Source organism: Nilaparvata lugens, chromosome X, assembly GCF_014356525.2.
Source record: "Nilaparvata lugens isolate BPH chromosome X, ASM1435652v1, whole genome shotgun sequence".
NCBI classification, from domain to species: Eukaryota; Metazoa; Arthropoda; class Insecta; order Hemiptera; family Delphacidae; genus Nilaparvata; species Nilaparvata lugens.
Genome location: NC_052518.1, coordinates 3186452 through 3205426, shown reverse-complemented (window position 1 = coordinate 3205426; position 18975 = coordinate 3186452). Strand labels below are relative to the sequence as shown.

At 34.1% G+C, this 18975-nt stretch overlaps 1 protein-coding gene across 1 annotated transcript in view; it reads right to left on the bottom strand.

The window, feature by feature from the left end:
* Positions 1 to 10109, bottom strand: part of LOC111056570 (protein CBFA2T3) — a 127355-nt gene extending 117246 nt beyond the window's left edge. The window contains exon 1 of the mRNA XM_039442243.1: positions 10077 to 10109. The gene's annotated coding sequence lies outside the window, so the exon portion shown is untranslated. The remainder of the gene's footprint in view (positions 1 to 10076) is intronic.
* Between the last annotated feature and the right edge of the window lie 8866 nt (positions 10110 to 18975).

The following is an 18975-nucleotide window of genomic DNA, read 5'->3' as shown; positions in this document are numbered from 1 at the left end:
AATATAATAATATAATAATAATAATAATAATAATATATAATAATATAATAATAATAATAATAATAATAATAATAATAATAATAATAATAACGCCTTTATTGATTGCAATAGAAATACAGGAAATGCATGAAAAAAGATAACAACAAAATACAATAAATAAATAACTTTTCATAGTCCTTCATTTTTCACTCTTTAATTTTTCGCTGGCTTATATCCCAGGTCAATTGTTGACATTTGGGTAGGTTGGCAATTTTCAATAGTTTAACTCACTGACCAGTGCGTATCTGTAGCTCCACGCCTGCCTGCAGTAGGCTCCCACAGCTCGCCAATTCTCGCCGTTCAGGTAGGGCTGCAGTTCGTCCGCTGACAACACTCTCTTCCGAAAGTACCTCCGACTGAACTCCTTCAAGACAGGGCACTCCCCCAAGAAGTGGATGACATCTTCTTCTCTTCTCAAATTGCACAGCGAGCAAAGTCCACTGCCAGCAACGAATGAGTAGCCGTTGAGGCGAATCAGCTCAGTTCTCGCCTTAAACAACCACTTCACCAATGGGAAGTCGTCTGTCACCTCCAGATATTCACTGAATTTTTGCAGTCTTGGAAACAACACCAGCCTCTGCAAATTCAGCACCCGCTCTCGACATCGGCCCCCCAATACAGATAAAAGTATTGATAATCTCAAGATTGTTTTTTTGTCATTAGGGTGCAAACTCTTTTAAGACAACAATTTTAATCCAGTATAAGCACTTATATAAGATTGATTCACCCCTTAAAATTGAGTTTTTTGTTAATTTCACCCGCTCTCGACATCGGCCCCCCAATACAGATAAAAGTATTGATAATTTCAAGATTGTTTTTTTGTCATTAGGGTGCAAACTCTTTTAAGACAACAATTTTAATCCAGTATAAGCACTTATATAAGATTGATTCACCCCTTAAAATTGAGTTTTTTGTTAATTTCACCCGCTCTCGACATCGCCCCCCAATACAGATAAAAGTATTGATAATCTCAAGATTGTTTTTTTGTCATTAGGGGCAAACTCTTTTAAGACAACAATTTTAATCCAGTATAAGCACTTATATAAGATTGATTCACCCCTTAAAATTGAGTTTTTTGTTAATTTCACCCGCTCTCGACATCGGCCCCCCAATACAGATAAAAGTATTGATAATTTCAAGATTGTTTTTTTGTCATTAGGATGCAAACTCTTTTAAGACAACAATTTTAATCCAGTATAAACACTTATATAAGATTCACCCCTTAAAATTGAGTTTTTTGTTAATTTCCTATTACTCATGATGATATTTTAAATTATCACTCTCCAACTTTTACCATAAACAGCTCAACCGAAAGCAATCTAACCTCATAGCAACGCGTGAATCAAAGGTAACCTAACAATAGCATAAAAATCACAACTGACAAACAGATAATTTTCGAATGTTGAAAGGGAACATGTATGTCATGACTATAGTGTGGTCCACGTTATAATGGCAGTGGATAAAGATAAAGGAATAGCGATGCCGATTCTCTGCATTAATTAATTATATTTCTACACTGTCAAAAACATTATTTTCATCGTTGTGGACCTCGAAAAGGATAGTACCACCGGCTTTGTTGGTTGATAGACAAGGATAGCAATACCAAAGTTGATCAAATACTGCCATTATAACGTGGACCTCACTATAGTTCCCTTTCATTCCAGTACAGCAAAATTACGATATCTGTTTCTCGTATAAAGAGAATGCTGATATGTTCCCTTTCAACTCCAATCGATGTATCCCACAGAAAACAACTCATTTCAACCATAACAAAATGAAAATTTTTGACATGTTACCTTTCTCCTCAGGCCGATTCAATTGCAGAAATGGGCGATCCACGTTATGGTAGGAGAGTCAATTAGAACTAGTTGTAGACCCTTTTTTCAACAATTAAAAATTTTCCCACTCCCTAGTTTATATATGTTAGAAGCAATTATTTTGTCTTATAAAAAAATGAGCCAATGAGTCGATGTTTAAGAAGGGTTTTATGATGCATTCCTATGAGACAAGACACATACATGTACTTAGGGATGAAACACATCGCACAGCTTTATATGCGAAAGGGGTAACCAGCGACAGCGTAGGTATTCATCTATTCAATGCATTGCCAACACATTTAACCTGTCAAACGCTTCAAAAACTGAGAGTTCAGTTGAAGACAGAACTGGAAGGCCAGTGTTTTTATTTGATTCAGGAGTTTTTCAGTTGCTTTAGTTCACGGTGATTTTTCGTAGACCTTCAAGAGTATATATTTAACAATCTTCTTTAAAAATGCACAATTTAATTTAAATGATTGACAAGTCCATATACCCCTTTCAGAGGAGGTCAGTGGCTGCTAGGCTATCTATCTAACTATAGTGAGGTCCACGTTATAATGGCAGTAGAGAAAGATGGGAGAAAAACGTTGCGATCCTCTGTCTTGTCAATGCCTTCTACAGACGATAGTTGATACAGGTTTATTGATGTAATATTAACTCTCCATTCTCGTTTAAAATAATCAATTATATTTTATTAAGCAAGAAATTTTTATTTCAATAATTTCATAATGAATTTTAATAATTAAGATGAAATATTTTGGTACTTAATTATTGATTCTACATTGTTGAAAGACAATCTGGCAACAGAATAAAGAGAGAAAGAGCTATACGCTTTGTTGAATGATAGATGAGGATAGCAATACCATTGCTAATCAAACGTGGACCTCACTAATCAAATCAAATGGTTCTTTATTTTGACATCAATTTGAAACAAAACAATTTTTCAATTATGAACAGTAAATAACTATTACAGCATCGCATAATTTTTTAAATTGTAATATAAATAATAAACATTATTCAAAATTGTATACTAATCTAACAAGATGTCAAAAAGGGACTACTAGCTTAATTATTAAAATTGTTTGCAGGTAGGAGTAACTTACATGAAAGAAAAGTTTTTCAATTGCTGCATTCACGCCCAGATTCACACACTAGAATACTCACGCATTAGAATAATATCTCATGTGTTACTAAAATCAAAGTTAACCAATGACATTGAACAAACTCTCAATATTTTTCCATATCTATCTATCTATCTGGTTATCAGGTTATCTATATACAGGTTTATCATAAAAGAATGGTGCGGTTTCGAACATTGTTTAAAGAAAAACCAAATTACTTACAGTTAATGTTTTTTATTCACCTAATTTGTCGTCTGAAACAGTTTTTTTACATGATTAATAACTTTCAATAAGTGCGCCCTTAGTCGCTCGACAAATGTCCAAACGATAATAAATTTCTCTCTTAACATTCGATAACATTACTTCGATTATGGTTGTCATTGGTTCTTTAATCCTGTTTTAAAGTGGTTCAGTTCGCGATTTCTTGTGAATAAACAATGTTTTTTGATGTAAATTTACAAGAAAAAATCTACCTGAAACACTTAAAAACAGGATTAATGAAGCAATGACAACCATAACCAATGAAATGTTAGCGAATGTTTGGAGAGAAATTGATTATCGTTTGGATATTTTGTCGAACGACTAAAGGCGAACAAATTTAAATTTATCAATTATGTAAAAAACTGCCTGAGACGACAAATTAGATGAATAAACAACATCAACTTTAAGTAATTTGGTTTTTCTTTAAACTATGTTCGAAAGCGCACCATTTTTTTATGATAACTCTGTATATATGGTGGAGGTGAGTGAAATTATGAATGAATTGAAAACACTTTTGAAGTGGAAACTTACTTTTAGCAATGACATCTTTTATTCTGAATTATTCCATAATTGATATATAATATGTTAGTTTCTACAGTTCAATTCGACTTGAAGAGTATTTTACTTCGAAGACAGAGCAGTCTGAGTAGGCCTACATTTTAATATGTTGGGTTTTGATCGCGGCGGTAGCAGATGTGACTACTGTGCTACTCCTTTCTACCCCTCCCTAGGGTCTAGGCAACTTTCCCTCAGGACAGCAGTCGTCTAATGGCCACTCCACCCCTCTCTTCCACCCTTCAGATGCTGGCCACCTTCCAAATCAATTAAAGGTGGCGGTATTTCATTTTTCTAAATTTTCTTCTCCCTTTTTGACTAGAGCCTTTCTGTTACGACTTTCCTCTTCGGATTGGAGGAAAGATGGAATACGTTTTCAGAGTTACTTCCCGTACCACCTGACCTACCGTACACCACCCCTCACTTTTCACCCTTCTTAGGCTCTGGTGGAACTTTTTCAAAACTACAATCTTCAACAGTTTTCAATTGCAACCGAAACGAATTCCTATCCGCCAACGAACATAATCGGTTTTGTAGAACAGTTTTGTAACCAAATCAATTTGAATTACACAATCGTTTGTATAGTGAGGTCCACGTTATAATGGCAGTGGAGATTGATTGATTGATTGATTGATTGAGTACTTTATTTATGTAGATTAAAATATATACTGATTTATACACTTATATACAATAGCTTACAATACAGCAAAATTATAGATAAATTTACATAATATAGACTAAGAAAATAATTATTGAACTGTATATGATATGAAAAAGCAATTTGTAATATAATAACTATAGATAATTATATTGTTATGCATCTACATAAATTGGCGGAGCTATGGACATATCAATGTCCATTCTTCGGAGAGAATATTGGAGAGAGATAGGAGAAAAACGTTGCCGATCCTCTGTATTGTCAATGCCTTCTATAGACGGTAGCTGATACAGGTTTATTGATGTAATACTACCGGTTCATTCTCATTCAAAATTATCAATTATATTTTATTAAGCAAGAAATTATATTTTCCAATAATTCCATAATGAGTTTGCATAAAAAAGATGAAATATTTTGTTAATCAATTATTAACTACATTGTTAAAAGATGATCTGGCAACAGAGCAAAGCGAGAAAGAGATAGCGCTATCCACTTTGTTGAATGATAGACAAGGATAGCAATACCATTGCTAATCAAACACTGCCTTTATAACGTGCACCTCACTATAGTAATTCACATTGTCCTGAGAAGTGCATTCATCTGCAATAGAAGGTTATTTATTTATTTATTTATTTATTCCTTGAATTTATAATATTATAAAATGTATTCATAATTTATGTAAGTTGTAATTTGGAGATGTAGTAAGTTATAGTGTGTTTGGTATTTTGGCCTAAAATTTTTCAGTTTATTCAAAGTTTGGTCTTTTTTTAATTGATTCAATTAATTTTAGAACTATAATGGACCGTTCATCATTCATGATCTAATTCATTTATCCTATAAACATGAATTGAATAAACATGACCCCCAGTCATACTTTCAATATTTTTAGTATTGTCATTGTGACAGTAGTACCTATAGCATTCATTCAATAAATTGAGCAACTATAGCCTATATTGTTGTGTCAAACGACTTGATTCCAAAAATCGTTTCTCAATTTTATATTTTATCAATCATTGAAATGTACTGTTTCAACTTATGCTAGTCAAAACATAATATTGATATGACGTACTTTACTTTTGCTGTACTGGGACATTTGAATAATCTATATAAAGCTTGATTTTATACTGTGAAAAATGATGATTGATCATTCATTCAAGATTGATAATTATTTATGTTATAATGGCAGTGTTTGATTAGCAATCGTATTGCTATCCTTGTCTATCATTCAACAAAGCGGATAGCGCTATCTCTTTCTCACTTTGTCCTGTTGCCAGATAGTCTTTCATCAATGTAGAATTAATAATTAGTTAACAAAATTAATCATGGAAATTCATAATGAAATTATTGAAAAATATAATCTCTTGCTTAGTAAAATATAATTGATTATCTTAAACGAGAATGAACAGTAAATATTACATCAATAAACCTGTATCAGCTACCGTTTATAGAAGGCTTTTTGTGTAGTTGATATTGTGGTAATTATTCATATTGAATGAAAAAGACTAAGAAATTGTCAAAAAACCACAGAGATTGACAATGGTGTAATAACCGAAACCGGTCTTTCTAAGTATCAATAAATCTGTGGTTTTTTGACAATTTCTTAGTCTTATTCATTCAAAAAGTTTATAGAAGTCATTGACAAGACAGAGGATCGGCAACGTTTTTCTCCTATCTTTCTCCACTGCCATTATAACGTGGACTATAGATGCCTTCTTATATCTCAACATAATATGATACATTTTACCATTGATTTCTGTCGAGAAATACATGATAATATTAAGATTTATCTAGAAATAGAGGAGGACAAGGAAAAACATAGTACAATATGATGGGTGAGAGCGAGCCAGAGAGTGATAAAGAAGAGGTTTGGAGATGGAACTGCAATTGCAGAGGCAATTTGAGGGGTTTGAGGCTAGAAGTTGTTACAGCAGCGTGTGTCACTAATCTATTGCTAATTGATTTTTAAATGTTTGGCTCTACTCCTTCTGAATATAGGTTGGACTCATTACAAGTCATGTTTGATCCCCTATATTCAGCTCATTAGTCTGTATTACGCGATTCTATCCTGATAACTCCTTGTTAGCACCCCAACTCTACCCTCAAGAATCTGTGATCGACAGAGCAAATAAAATTCAATCATCTAATCTTTAGGTGAATTGTAGCTACAGTCGAACCTCTCTATAACGAACCTCCACTTAACGAAATCCTCTATTTTCACCTGGTCCCATGACATTTTAGAGTTCTGGCTGCTTATTTACCTCTATTTAACGAATTTCGGACCTCAAAACAACAACGTTTTCTCTAGACTCCAAAATACAAAATGTAGTGTGTATTGGAAGCAGCCGGTCATTTTCAAGGATTTTTTTAGTTTCAGCAGAAAGGTCAATATACTAAAAATAATGGCAATTCAGGTAGGGTGGTAGACAGTCAATAGAGGTTGAAACACATATCGGAAATTGAATTACAAGAACTTGTCATTTGTAGACCAGGCAGGTGAACGACTGGACTTTTCCATTCTTGCTTTTGTCACACATTTCAATTCTTTGAACTGACTATGATGATGATGGCTGTGACGAACCCTTGGAGAAGAATCCGTCAGATCAAGAAGTTCTAGAAGCTTTCAAAATTATCAGGCAAGGATTAAAACTGAAAAATAGTGTACCAGACAACATGTTCGACTGTTTAAATAGATGTGAGTAGTTTATTGACCATGATGTTTTATTCAAATGCAGAATTCAATCGAAAATTACTCACTTTCTCAAATAAAACATTAAGAATGGGAGAGTTCAGTTATAATAGTATTTATATTATAGTGAAGTTATTGACAAAATTACCGTATTTTGTGTTCAATCTAATAGTAGTGTAAAAATTAGTAAAATAACTTTGGTGAATGAAATTGAAACATTTTGCTACTGAGACACTTTGATTAAAATCAACTAATAGTACAAATCAAGCTTTCTGGAAATAAATGTATGTCCCATATTCATTTATTTACCGCCGTGATACGATATTACACGATCCATCAGATCGTGGCATTTTTCTTGACAGAACAACCTCTCGATAACGAATACCTCTACAGCGAATTTTTTGTCGGGATAATCGACTTCGTTATACAGAGGATCGACTGTATTTGTATTTTCGAGATTATATGGTTTATAAAAATTTATTAGTCCTACTAGTTGTTTTTGTTGAAGCTATGTGACGCTGATAGTCTATCATACTGTGCCGTTCTCAAACTCTCATTCGGCCAAAACAGTTATAGTAGACAGTAGTCGACAGTAATCGGCTTGAGTTAACAAAAATCAGCTCGGAATTTGGAACATAATCGCTCTATACCATGGGATATCTTCTTATGCTATCTTTTCTCTATGATTTGATGTGGTAAATTATTTAATTATAACACAAGGTAACCCGTGCTCCGAAAGGGTCTGATTAAAAACTTAACCTACTGAAATCTTGAAGAATTTGAAAGAGGCCTATAACCAACTTCGGTGGATAAGGAATCTATATGCAAGTTAATCTGTCCAGTAGTTCAGACGTAATGATGCGTCATTCGTGAATTTCCTATCCATTACATGTATAAGCCAATCCTTTCTTTTATTATGATATATTTAAACTGTGATCTCCTCTTTTTTACGTCATATCTGATACACTATTTATCAGACCTGTTAATGCTTATTTTATTTCTGTCATAGTCATTCAATTTCAGCAGTTTTCCATGCATGAAATCAATCCGGTAAACAGCTGTTTGCAGAACAAATGAACATATAATTATCATTACAGCATTCTCTACTGTAATGAAACCATATGATATCATTACAGTCGAGTATGTTTCCTAGTTCCGAAACAGGAACAGCAGAACTGCTACAAAAAACACCACCTTCAGCGCTCCATGTGGAAGTTTTGTCAACTTCCACAAAATTCCTGTTTCGGAATTTATAAACTAGGTTATGTTTATAGAATGCATGTAGTATCTTCAGCAGATAATGTTTTCTATCTCTAAATTATTCTTATTTTGATTATTATGACAAAAAATAGTGTACGTTACTTGGACTTGAATGTCTTTTGCAGTGCTCGAATGAAATTCTAGTCTCGGCTAATGCCTCGGCTAGAAACATCATTCTCGCCTGCAAAAGACCTCTTCCCGTCCATGTGACGTAAGATACTATAAACCGTGATCTCCTATTTTTTACGTCATATCTTACACACTATTTATCACAATGTAAACCTGTCATTCGCACATACATATACGTCATATACGTCATAGACATATACGTCATTCTCACAATGTAAACCTGTTACTGCTTATTTATAAACCAAAATCTTCTTATTATTCCCTATTAATTACTGCATTACACGTTAGTGCTCTACTCTTTACGACCTTCTCTATCAATTAATTTACAGAAAAAATATTTTCTAAATGCTCTTCTCCAATATCGTGTGAAGATTCCATGCATATATCTACTTTAGGCACATTTCTTATTTCTAAGCTATTCATTATAAATAATTCAAAAATCGCGCAACGTTGCAGAGCTAGAAAAAGATAGAACTATCTGCTTCATTGAATAATAGACAAGGATAGCAACACCAACGTTAATCAAATACTGCCATCATATAACGTGAACCTCACTATAGTTGACCGAGCGAAGTGAGGTCTTAGATTCAAGTCTACGGTTTGGCATTTCTCTTTATGTTTATATGTTGCGCATTTACGGCGAAACGCGATAGTAGATTTCCATGAAATTTGACAGGTATGTTCCTTTTTAAATTGCGCGTCGACGTATATACAAGGTTTTTGGAAATTTCGAATTTCAAGGATAATATAAAAGGAAAAAGGAGCCTGCTTCATACGCCAATATTTGAGTAAAAATCAGACTATAGAATTATTCATCATAAATCAGCTGTCGAGTGGATTATAAATTGCATGTCATGACGCATGCAATTTAATATCTCAATGTAACTTGGTAAAAAATCAGCAGCTGTGTAGACTATTAATTGCTTGCCTCACTGCATGCAATTTTTATGCACTATTAAATGAACTATTGATTGCGTGCAACAACGCATGCAATTAATAACTAAAATAACATAGTATTGTCTCTCGAACTTTCTCTGCATTGAACACGGGCTGTCCTGTTGCCAGTATATCTTGAAGGAGATTAGCTTTTTATGTTAGCATTTTTGATACACCAACCCTAACAGCCATTAGCCGTTTTCACACCGATATCTCGCCGACACGACATACAGACAGGATTTACTCTGATGAACAGTATAAGAAGAGGCTGCGGTTTATAACTGCGCGAGGTCTACTGTTCACAGAACTACTAGTATTTTCGTTTTCAACTTAATTTTTTTTGAAAGAATTTTACAGTATTTACGCTGAGATTGGATCGTGCACGTTCAATGCTATAATCCTAATGCTCAACTCCTACAGTTCTCATAGTTAGTGATATCAAGTAATTACATTTAAGTACTTACAACTTACAAGCAATGTGTTCGTTCAACCAGTTTTGAGAAGTTTTACTTCGTTCAACCAGTTTTATTCACCCTAGAATTATAGGGTGATTTCTCGTTTCATTTAATTTCCCTTACATTCCCTCTCTCACGCCATGAAAAAATCGAAAATACCTTGTCTGCCTTGTAATGTGTGTCGGTGCAATATGATAGCCTAAATAGCACTCAAATTATTCTGAGATGCTCTGTTTCGAGAGGAATAGTAACAGCTGTTTTCTGGTGTGTGTGTGCGCGTACGAGTGTGCTTGCATGTGAGAGTGAAACGGAAGATAAGGAACAAGCTGTTTCAAATCAACAAAGCTTGCTGGTGGACCAAGAAAGCTCTCTGAATACTGTAGCAGATATAAAACAGATGATATCTTCGTTTGGTTTTCATCAGATGCTTGACAATAACCAGATCGTCCAAATGTCTGTCTGGACGGTCATCTACAAAAATATATTGCGTGTGCATCAAAGTTTGTTTTCCTCACTGTCATACAAATTGACTACAATGCAAAATAAATACTGAGAAAATATATGAGTTTATATCATAGAAATTCAGAGGAAATGTACAAGCAAAAATCTGGTGTGGTACACTCACACAACTTTCCTTGCTCATTGAACTGTAAGCCTCATTCTTAAACGAGAATAATTTCGGGGAATAACATAATGACGATTGGCGGCAACATATTTGAAACTACGATCAATCAGACTATTGTCACGGAATAAACATACCAGTAAGTATAGTAGTGCTTCTCTACTCTGTGCTACTGTATAATTATGTGCATAAATAATTGTTTTCAGAGTATTTTTTCCTTTGTGTAGATTGTGAAATTCGATGATTTTTTTTTAAAGTCGTCAAAACAGCTGTTCTACAGATGAAATATCTCGACTATGTGTTCTTTTTATAAACTACTCTACCTACTGTCACGTTATTCTTTATATTTGAATAACGATTAGCCTCCTGCTTGGCATCAGTCGGTAAAGCATGAGATTTGATATAATTAGGTCGTGGTTTTCTAATAGTATTCAGTCTTAAAAAATCTTGATAGGCCTAGATATGGGCTTCTCCATAACTCTTGTAATTCAATAAATAATAAATATATATATAAATGATACTTATACTATAGAGTTGAGGAATAAAAAATAAATTGCACACCATGAAAGTTTCATACATATATTACATAAATAATGCAAAGATCAGTCGAGGCAAAAAATATATATAGAGCGATAAAAAAAAATATAATATAAAAATAGAACAATAATTGAAATCAATAAAAATATCACAGGCTAACTTTATACTCTAGATTTATGGCACGAATCATTACCATGTGCCTTTATCTTAAAATCATATGCATTCTGTTGCATGTAGTTGCGATATGCGCTTGCTAATACTTGTCGACTTGGATAATTCAATCAAAAAATGTGTGCTCTAAGATCAGCTTGATAAATTAGCCACTAATAATCCAAATATATATATATTAAAATCTCTAGTATTTAGTAGATTTATTTGTATCGAATATATATTTTTATCTCAGGGTGCAAGATTCGGCACCTGACGGAATAGGTAGAGCCATTCATCTAGTGAATAAGAACTATAATAAATTATCGCAAATTGTATTGCAAAAAATTAAATATTATATGCATATGTTTTAATAGCCTAGATTTCGTACTTCTTTGATTTAATAGAATTTTCTAAAATATTGATCTATATTTTTCTTTCAATTAAATACCTTTAATACTAATTTTACTTGCGCAAGTATTACTCTTATTAATTTCTCAATTTATAATAAAACCCTTTCGGCGAGCTAGCTTTGATCATCAGATTAATTCGAAGCACTAGGGCGCCCATCACTAATTCAAATTTAATCACTCACGTGTCGAAAATCTTCTTGTAAGCCGCCGATGTCGATCCAACTCCATGTGGTCCGGGAATATGGTAGCCGGAATCGTCTCCTCCAAGGGGTTATAAATTTAATTAAAAATGAAAAAATGACTTCTGCTTCACAATAGCATCACGAAGTCTTTTAAGAAATTTAATAATTTACTTTAACTTTAACTTTTACAAAATCATTAGTAAGGTACTTCGCTCTAAAATATTTGGGGTCCTCTTATGGTGGCATTTGGCTGGCGAGTGCTGGTTCTTCCTTCTCAAGTTTTACAGATCCTCTTTCCGACTTTCAAATTAGCATAAAATTTAAATATCTTAGTCCTCCGCCATTAGGTTCAAATAGATCTTACAAAAAATACCAAAATATTGCTTAGATTATATGATTAATAAATTCTTTGCATTCGAGCCATATCGATAACATAGATTACACAAATTTTAACACAAAATCTAGCACATTTATATAAATATATAGAAATATTTTTGAACTGGCCTACAGTTGCCGCCTATTAACTGCCGTTTTACTATTGGTGCATGCAAATTTTATTAGGTATTCATGCGCCTGGTAACTCTTATTTCCTGAATACATTAAATTATTTTTATTTGGTTTTTTATTTATGCTCTTTGCATGCTAGTTAATATTCTATACATTAATATTAATTCCATGCTACCTAATAATTAGCCACGTGGACGGGTGTTTTTTCATATTGCATACCATCTGATTGCAATAAAGCTCTGCCAAGGGGTTTTGGTCAGATTCTACGTTCCTCGGTTTGATCGATCTCTAGGTCACCGATCCGTGAATACATGTACATAACCTCAATCTTCAAATATTTTATATAATAATCTATTTATGAGCAATAAACTTCCTTCAGATCCTTTTTAGGTTCTTGTACCATTTAGCCAGAACAAGCTGATGCTATCTAATCTTAGTTATTATCTATTTGGCGATATTAGCCATTACTTTATTTCAGACCTATTACTGTTTCTGTTAGGGCTTTTTGTCTACCCAGATTTAATATGTTACACGCGCCCCTGGGTTTGAATTCAAAATATTTGAGAATCACAATGTTTTTAATGAAAACCCACCCTTCAATACATCGATATACACTATACTTTATTTATAAATTATACTCTCATACTTCTATCACAGTTCGCAGACATATTTGCTGCATCTCCTTTATACCTTTATCAAATACAATAACAAATTCTCCTCCTCAACATACATAAAATATCATAAATATAAACTTCTAAACGTACTCCTCCTGACAACACTTAACATATAGTAATTTTTAAATTCGCCGCTTGCAGGGCCGCCAACCTAACTACACACATTTCCTAATTCTCACAAATGATTCCTTTTAGACAATAATTTCGATTCACAAACTTCTGGGCTTATGTCTTAGAGTATTTCTTAGGTCTTAATATAAATAATTTTCTATACATCAGGTACAATACTTTTCTTTTGCTAATGGCTCTTTGGTTTTGGTAGCTGGTATTCACTTTAAGTCTTTTTCAGGTAACAAACGTGGCATAATTAAAAGTAATAAATATAAAACATATAAATAAATATATCGACATTAATAAATATAATAAATAACAATAATAAATAACTTTTTGGGTACAGTATTTTTTTTATAAACATATGTTCAACAGACGTCACCTATTTGATTTAGGTGGCTTTGCTCAGCTGGTCGCTGTTCTACATTTCATAGTGCTACATGTTACATCAGAATTTGCCATCGACTTTCATAACTAACCTAACTGCTCAATTTTTTCTCTTAAAAAGGTAATTAACAAATTTTAATTTTATTATCCCCGCTTGTGTCCTTTTTTATATGATGTATATAATTTAATTACATATTTAAAAATTGTTCTTTTCCTTATTGCAGGCTTCTAACGGCTGGAAGGAATTAAAACATTGGATTGTTGCCACGAGGTCCTATACCAATATTAAATTTATTAAGGAAGGTTAGTAATCGGTTTGATAATAATGTTTTCCTTGATTTCTTATCATATTTATTTCAAATTTGACGATATTTGCATGTAAAAATCCCGTGGTTTACTTGCATCTTCTTGCATTCTGTTTGTAGATGTTGTAGGCTGGCTAGGTTATCTGCTGTTGATTTGTGAGGCTGTCCTATTGATAATTTTTTCATCATAAATTTAAAGCCCTTGTATCTCATGTATTCTTTCAAATAACTCCTTGTTCCTTTAATAATAATTTCTTTTAATCTGTTCTTTTCCGATTCATCCTGCACTCTTAACTCATCATTCCTTTCATTTTCATTTAATACTCTTGATTTCGGTTCATTACAAATTCGTAGGCTCAAGACAATAAACATTTTTATAATATTAAAAATTTCCAATTATCAATACTAGATTCTTTCAATACCAACAATACAATATTTTCCCTCATATCTACAACACAGTATTTTATTAATATCACAGCCATTATTACAAACATTAAACACCATATCCAAACATTTATCATCCTTTTAATAGCATAATCTCTCATCATATCATATCCAGGTACTTCCATTTTATTAATATTATTCCTTGTTTCTCTCACTCTTATTAACCACCTTCCATTATTCATTAGTCCATCTTCCATTTTCTTGTTGCCCATGCACGAATCCGTATTTGTTCTGGTAGTAGCTCCATTTTTGTTATATTTCTTTGGCCTATTATTCCGGTCACATCGTCGATCATCTTCCTTAAAGCGAATGTGCCGCGGATGCACGCCGTCGGTCCGCTCCTGTCCTCCTCGGTGTCGGTCCGGTGTCCTCTTCGGGCGTTTGAACCGTGCATGCGGCCGGTATGCGCGCGCGCGGTTCCTCCTTCGTCGCTTCTTCCGCCTCCGGGCCTTGCGATGCATGTTCTCCCGAATGCCGTCCTCCTCGTCCTGATACCGGTCGGGTGTCCTCGGGCGCCTCCGTCTCCGGGCCTTACGGTGCATGCCTCTTTTCTCCTGCATGCCGTCCTCTCTGGTGTCGTCCTCTTGGTCCGGGTCCTTGGTCTGCTGTGGGGTCAAATGATGCGCGGGTGTGGTGGTGTTCAAAACAGGTAGTATGATGGTGGTCCCTTGATAGGCGGTTGTAGGTTCGGTGGGAAACAGAATACTTAATAGGGGTTGATGTTTGCGGCTGGTTTTAATTGCATGGGTGGGCGGCGTTTTTTAGTGGTAGGCTGTCTTGTATTGGCATCTGTTTTTCTAATATTTTCGGTTCTTCTAATAATGTTTTCGGTAAATCACTTCTGAATGTGGTGTATGACGTTGAAATATCCTGCTTTTCTTGGTTTGTTTCATTTGAGCTTGTGCTTGTTATATCGGGGGTATCATATAGTCCTGGTTTATTAGCTGTAGTTTTCTGTATATCTGGTGGCGGGTCGTTGGGTGCTGGGTTCTGGGTTTTTTGTTGATTCAATCCTATTGCATGTGCTAATGTATAATTTGTACTTACTTGTTGAGGTGGCGGTTTATAATTTCTGTTGTAATTGTTCTGTGTGTGATTATTATTTGAGTTTAATCGATCACGGCCATCATAGTGATTCTTACGATTGCTCTGCTGGGCATAGTGGTTGGTTGTGCGATTTTGAAATTTTTCATTATTCCAGTTACCATTTTGCCTGTGCTCATAGCGGCGTTCAAATTGAGGAGCAGATCGGTAGCGATCATATGATACCGGTTCATAATTTTGGCTGTTATGCGGATTAAATTTTGAATTATGTTGATTTGGTGCGTATCTCTGGTCTGAGCGGTGGTTTGATATTGCCATTGCAGACTGTATGCCATATAAATGATTTATCAGCTGCTTACAATCAGTAATGGGTTGTGTGGCGAGTGCCATTCTAACTTGATACGGTAGCTTCTTTAAAATAATACTTGCTAATGCCGATTCATTAATGGGCTCGCTCAATTGAGAATTTTTAAACTGTAGGGCAGTGACGAAAGTGGTACATGCACCGTCTAAGTTAGGGTTGAAATCGCATGATATAATGTCCGCTAGCACGTCCAACTGTTTACTTCTGCTCCAATACTGTTCCAGGAAGACAGCGACAAACTCATCCAATGATGTAAATTCATGGGCTCTACTCCGAAAGAACATCAGGGGTTCGCCAATCAATAAATTAGTCAAACGAAGACGCCAAAAATTCCAAGAGGTAGGTGCAAGAGTTTGTACTAATTTTATCTGATCAATGAATGGTTGAGGTTGCAAATGGCGATCAGTATTATCAAATTTTCCTAGTCCTTGTAATATACTATGTACGTTGAGGTTGTCTGTTTGAATCCCTTGAGGTCGTTGTTGAATATGATTTTCTAATGCTGTTATTTTTTCCTGTGTTATCTGCCATTGACTATTATGTGTAATTTTATTTGCGTTTACTTCTTGATTTAATTGAGTCAGAGTGGATTTTTGAATTAGTAGAGTTCCGTTTAAAGCTTTACAGGTTTCAGTATTTTGATTGATGCTACCTTGCAGTTGGTTCATTTTTGTGGACATATTAATCTGTTTATTTTGTATTTCTTTAATACTGTTAATATTTTTGTCAACTGTAGTTGTTAATGTTTGATTGGCAACGGTAATTTGTTTGTGGATTTCTTGGTGGCAATCGGCCTTAATGTTATTGGTTATATCCTGAATGGGTGTAGTGATTTGTATGGTTAGGTTATCTATCCTTTCGTTGAGCTCACATGTAACCGTATCCAACCTTTCCGATAATCCTGCCGTAACTTTATCCTGACTTTCTTTCTGTAGATTATCATTGCTTTTAATTCTTCCCTATGATTCTCTACTTTAGCCTCAATAGTATCCAACCGTCGTTCTACTGATTTTATAGCGCCCGCTGTCTCTTTCATGCCCTGTTCCATTGTTTGCTTATTTGCCTCTTTCATTTCCACATTCTCTTTTTTAATCTCCTGCATCATTTTGTCCATTGTGTTTTGTAGCATAATATTGAACATACTGCTAGTTTGTTCCATCATTACCTTTTGAAAAGGATCTAGCTCTGTGACTGAAAATAGACTTTGTTTGCTCAGATGTGACTCGGCCTCTGGAGATGCGGGTTCGGCAGGCTGCTCCTCGCCCCCTTCAAAGTTGATCTCTACTATCCGTTGATTCAATGGTGTGTCAGCGGCGTCGATTCGAGTGGATGATAGAGGTTGCAGACCTGGTGGATCGAAGACTATCGACCCGACGCTTCCTGGTTCCCTTTCTCGTGGCGTATTGGCATCTACCGTGGTGGGGTTTGATGTGCTTGGAGTCGACAAAGTGGGATCTGTGCAACCGCCGTACATATATGAAACTTCAGAGTTTGCGGGAGTGTGATTCATTATGTCAAATATGATAAATGCTAATTAAACAGTGACAAAAATGATAAGCGAAGATGCTTAAAAAAGAGACACAAACCGGGACTTACAGTGAACAGTGATGTGTAAAGTGTTTGGATACTCTTACAACAAGGTATTTATACTTAAGTTTTTTACAATGCTCTAGCGCCCCCAATGTTTTGTTGATTTATTCTTGGCTAGTTTACAGGCTGCGACTTATTTTCCAACCGGCTTAAACACCTAATATATTTTTGACTAGAAAGTAATAGCAGTTTAGGCTTATAAAATATAATCTCTCTATATAAACATGTAATTTTTCACAGTACTAATAATATAAAATTTTCTTTAAAACATATAATTTCTCTCTATTTAAAGCTCTTGTTTCCCCAAAAAGTAATACAAATTTCCCTTCGCCAGTTTTCCTCACAACTCGTATAAGTTATCTATAATTTTCAATATGGTTATTGACTTAATTTCAAATAATTATTCAATGAGCTTGGCTCTCATCATCAGTCCCACGTTGGTACGACATGTCTTTGTGTCACGTTATTCTTTATATTTAAATAACGATTAGCCTCCTGCTTGGCATCAGTCGGTAAAGCATGAGATTTGATATAATTAGGTCGTGGTTTTCTAATAGTATTCAGTCTTAAAAAATCTTGATAGGCCTAGATATGGGCTTCTCCAATAACTCTTGTAATTCAATAAATAATAAATATATATATAAATGATACTTATACTATAGAGTTGAGGAATAAAAAATAAATTGCACACCATGAAAGTTTCATACATATATTACATAAATAATGCAAAGATCAGTCGAGGCAAAAAATATATATAGAGCGATAAAAAAAAAATATAATATAAAAATAGAACAATAATTGAAATCAATAAAAATATCACAGGCTAACTTTATATTCTAGATTTATGGCACGAATCATTACCATGTGCCTTTATCTTAAAATCATATGCATTCTGTTGCATGTAGTTGCGATATGCGCTTGCTAATACTTGTCGACTTGGATAATTCAATCAAAAATGTGTGCTCTAAGATCAGCTTGATAAATTAGCCACTAATAATCCAAATATATATATATTAAAATCTCTAGTATTTAGTAGATTTATTTGTATCGAATATATATTTTTATCTCAGGGTGCAAGATTCGGCACCTGACGGAATAGGTAGAGCCATTCATCTAGTGAATTAGAACTATAATAAATTATCGCAAATTGTATTGCAAAAAATTAAATATTATATGCATATGTTTTAATAGCCTAGATTTCGTACTTCTTTGATTTAATAGAATTTTCTAAAATATTGATCTATATTTTTCTTTCAATTAAATACCTTTAATACTAATTTTACTTGCGCAAGTATTACTCTTATTAATTTCTCAATTTATAATAAAACCCTTTCGGCGAGCTAGCTTTGATCATCAGATTATTCGAAGCACTAGGGCGCCCATCACTAATTCAAATTTAATCACTCACGTGTCGAAAATCTTCTTGTAAGCCGCCGATGTCGATCCAACTCCATGTGGTCCGGGAATATGGTAGCCGGAATCGTCTCCTCCAAGGGGTTATAAATTTAATTAAAAATGAAAAATGACTTCTGCTTCACAATAGCATCACGAAGTCTTTTAAGAAATTTAATAATTTACTTTAACTTTAACTTTTACAAAATCATTAGTAAGGTACTTCGCTCTAAAATATTTGGGGTCCTCTTATGGTGGCATTTGGCTGGCGAGTGCTGGTTCTTCCTTCTCAAGTTTTACAGATCCTCTTTCCGACTTTCAAATTAGCATAAAATTTAA